Raw genomic sequence first — 3,946 nt, forward strand, 5'->3', positions numbered from 1 at the left:
AAAAAAAAAAAAGCTAAAATTGGAGGCAGTGCGGGAGTCGAGCCCGCGACCTTGGCGTTGATCAACACCACGCTCTTACCAACTGAGCTAACTGCCTCCTAACGCCATAGTGCGGCTGGAGCGTATAAAAGGGCTCCACGTTCGCGCCCGTCCACGAGCGACTCCTTGTGAAGCCAGCGCGCAGCTGGCTGCCTCCGGCTTTCCCTGAGTTGGGGACTCTGGTGAGGAGCCACCACCCCAGCGCTGACCGGGTTCCTCCCGCTCTTCCCTGCCAGGCTGCCCTCGACAACCTCTGGGCAGAGACCGAGAGATCCCGCAGTTCGCCCCCACCCCCATGCAGCTCACAGTACTTGAAAGGTGTATTTTTCACAAACAGTTATATAAAGAGTTCCCTGTGGGGTGGCAGCGGGAAAAAAAAGCTAAAATTGTGGCCGGTGCGGGAGTCGAACCCGCGACCTTGGAGTTATCAGCCCCACGCTCTTACCAACTGAGCTAACCGACCTCCTGACGCCACGGTGCGGCTGGAGCTTATAAAAGGGCTCCATGTTCGCGACCATCTTGCCAAGCCCGCGCGCCTCTGGCTGCCTCCCGCTTTCCCAGAGCTGCGGGGACTCTGGTGAGGAGCCATCGTACCAGCGCTCGCCGGGTGCCTCCCGCTCTTCCCTGCCAGGCTGCCCTCGACAACCTCTGGGCCGAGTCCAAGAAATTCCACAAGTCGCTCCTGCCCACACGGGGCTTACAGAACCTGAAAAGCACATTTTGAAAAAGAGTTGCATAAACAGTTCGTGGGAAAAAACAAGAAACAAACAAACAAAAAACTGGGACTAGGGCCGATGCGTGGATCAAGTCGGCCACCATGGCGTTTCCAGCACCACCCGACCACCTACTGCTGCCCGAGGGTCTAAAAGGGCTGCATGTTCGCGCCGGCCCACGACTGACTCCTTACAGACCCCATGCCACTGGCTGCCTCCCGCGTGGCCCCAGCTGCGACTTTTGACCTCCTCACTGTCATCCCCATTGGGTGGATGCAGAAACTGACACCTAGGAGACTTCAAGGAGAAGGGAGGCGGCTTCCTACAGGGAACCGCAGGCTTTCACAGGGAAAATGCAAATTGCACATGGGAGGTTTGGCTCTGCAGTGAGGTTTTCAAACATTCCAATTCAATGCTGTTTTTAACTCTGAAAATCCTGTGGCCTGGCAACTTCATGTATCAAGAGCCTTTTAGCATGGTTAAATCAAGCTCAGAAAACACAGAAAACCAAAGGCCAAAAGAACCACCGAATTCCCTATCACCCAAAAAATAACGGCTGCAGGGGTCTTGACTTCCTTCTTGTCGATTTTTTTTTCTTTCACTGTCCACGTGTATTTCAATATATATACATGGAATCCTTGGGCTGGGAGCAGTGGCTCACGCCTGTAATCCCAGCACTCCGGAATAAATTAATAAATGGATGGAATCCAAAGCCTTGCTTGGAACAGTGTATTTGTCTTCCTTTTTGCACTTAGTAGTCTATCATTAAGCATATGCCTAAATAATTTCAAGTGTCATTTTAAATGATTCCTGAGTGTTTTGAGAGGACAAACTATAGCTATCTCTCCTTTCATTTTTCGTCTTTTTTTTCAGTATTGGAATAATGTATTCATTTTGCTCTCACTTGTAAACTGACAACATGAGTGAATCACATGATATAAGGTAGAAGGGTTGCAACAGCTGCTGGGTAGACAACGACAGTACCCACCATAAAAGTATAGTATCTGTATGCAAAAATATATAGAGAGAGACAAAGAAAATGCTGAGAAGACAAACCACCACCATGTCCACTACCCAGACTGTATGTCCCAGGGACATGCTGGTCTCTTAGAGGGCCTGACTATAGTATGCTGCTGTGGCCCTCCCACTCCAGGAACACAAGAAGGGACCACTAGCTTTCTAACACTGTACATTCTGCCCTGATTATTCCACTAAACTGCTTGGACTGATGTATCATCAGGGTTCCCTGTCACAAGCAGCAGAAACTGAAGCTACCTGATTTCAAGTTTTTATATAAAGGATATTAGGCCAGTCAACCTACCACGAGCGAGACTAGAGGACACTCGGTCAAGAAAAATGGACACTCAGTCAAGATATACCCATTCAGCCTGGCAGTGCCCTGGCCCCCAATTAGCTGTGAGTCAAAGAAACCTAATCCCTATCCTCATGGAGCTCACTGCACAGCAAAGCAGACAGGTATTACAGTGAAGGGAGTTTAGGTGTTGTGCTGGGAGGTTGAACAAGTTTCCTGAAGTCTTGGACACGTACTGTGTGCAAAGGACAAGGATGGATGGATGAGCAGGCCAAAGGAGTGCAGCCCTCTCAGTGTACTGGTGGGGGTGCAGACATCCTTTCCATTTTGCTTACAGCTGAATGAACATTCAGAGCCTAGCGCACTCTCTGGCATAGCATGCCTCCAATAGGTAAGAGTCACACGTTGAAACCGGGCAGATCAAGTCATTTCTCTGTTCACACTCTCCCCTTTTGGAACAGCCCTAACAGGTCTGCCAAATTTAGCAAATAGAGATCAAGATGTCAAGTTAAAATTTAATTGCAGAAAAACAATGAAGCATTTTTTTAGTGTATGTCCCATGCCACATTTGGGCCATATTTATACTAAAAGAGTATCTGTGCTGTATCTGACCTCTTCCTGTTGGGAGCAGTCCTCATGTCCAAGTGGTCTGACCTGTGGTGGGCTGTTCACCAGGACTTGAACCCCATAGGGCTTGCAAAAATGCCTCTGTAAAATGGTCATGGGCTCAGTGATTCCATGTATCACTCTGCTTTAAAGCTTTAATTAGCAAAGAGCCAAAAAAGTCCACAAATACTACATTTCTCCATGAAAAGTGTCCACAACAGTGTCTTCCTCTGAAAAAGGTGTGTCTTTTACATTTTAATGCAGGAAAGACTCCAGCAATTAATGATCAGCAGAAAAAAGATAAAAGAAAGAGACATTTTGCAGAAACAGATGCAGAACAGAGTGTAAGGTACACAGATATGCTTTGGTCAAGGATAGGGCAAGGTAAACATCCTGCATGACTCAGCGAGTTTGGTGTGCAAGTGCGTAACTCCACTCGTTATATAATCACAGCTATGTAGCCATAACATGGGAAGGCTCATCACCTGGCTCAAAGCCACTATTGTTTGCAAAAGGTATGACTGTCCTGCTGACACTGGGCATATGGAGGCACACCCAGAGAAAGAGAGAGATACAGCCAGAACTGCCCATCTTGCAGAGGGACATGGGGGAGCCAGAACACAGCACAGCTTGTGCCCACAGAAAGAGTCATGCGGCTGACCCTGTAGGGAAACTCAGCCATGCAGCTGTGTGTGGAACGACAGAAGCCATAGAGCTGAAGCAGACAGCCAAGACAGACACAGACAGTGTGAGAGAGCTGCTGATGAGAAAGCTAGTGTAAGAGAATTACTGAATAAAACATATTTCATCTGCCAACGGCCCTGAGTGTTCCTTCAGCTATCCACCCACTCCCCTCTGACCTCAACCTGACCCTGAACCTGATGGGCTTCCTCTAAAAAAGGAGTGTCTTTTTAATTTTAATGCTGCAGGAAAGACCCCAGCAATTGATGAGCAGTGGAAAAGAGACCATTTTGCTTAAACAGATGCAGAAGACAAGGGGTAAAGTGTTTAGGTCAGATCTGCCCCTCAGATAATGTATTTTAAGAAAAGTCAGCTTTGGGGCCAAGCATGGTGGCTCATGCCTGCAATCCCAGCACTTTGGGAGGCCGGCAAAGAGACAAAATGAAAGAGACATTTTGCTGAAACAGATGAGGAAGATGGACAAGGAGTAAAGTGTTTAAGTCAGTTTTGCCTGCCAGATTAGCTATTTTAAGAAAAGTCAGCTTTGGGGCCAAGCACAGTCGCTCACACCTGCAATCCCAGCACTCTGAGAGGT

At 48.1% G+C, this 3,946-nt stretch overlaps 1 non-coding gene across 1 annotated transcript; it reads right to left on the bottom strand.

Annotated features, from left to right (window-relative positions):
• Positions 1 to 428: 428 nt before the first annotated feature.
• Positions 429 to 502, bottom strand: TRNAI-GAU. The gene has a single exon. It is a non-coding gene; the product is annotated as a tRNA-Ile (tRNA).
• Positions 503 to 3,946: the final 3,444 nt, after the last annotated feature.

Source organism: Colobus angolensis, unplaced genomic scaffold (genome assembly GCF_000951035.1).
Source record: "Colobus angolensis palliatus isolate OR3802 unplaced genomic scaffold, Cang.pa_1.0 Scaffold459, whole genome shotgun sequence".
Lineage (NCBI taxonomy): Eukaryota > Metazoa > Chordata > Mammalia > Primates > Cercopithecidae > Colobus > Colobus angolensis.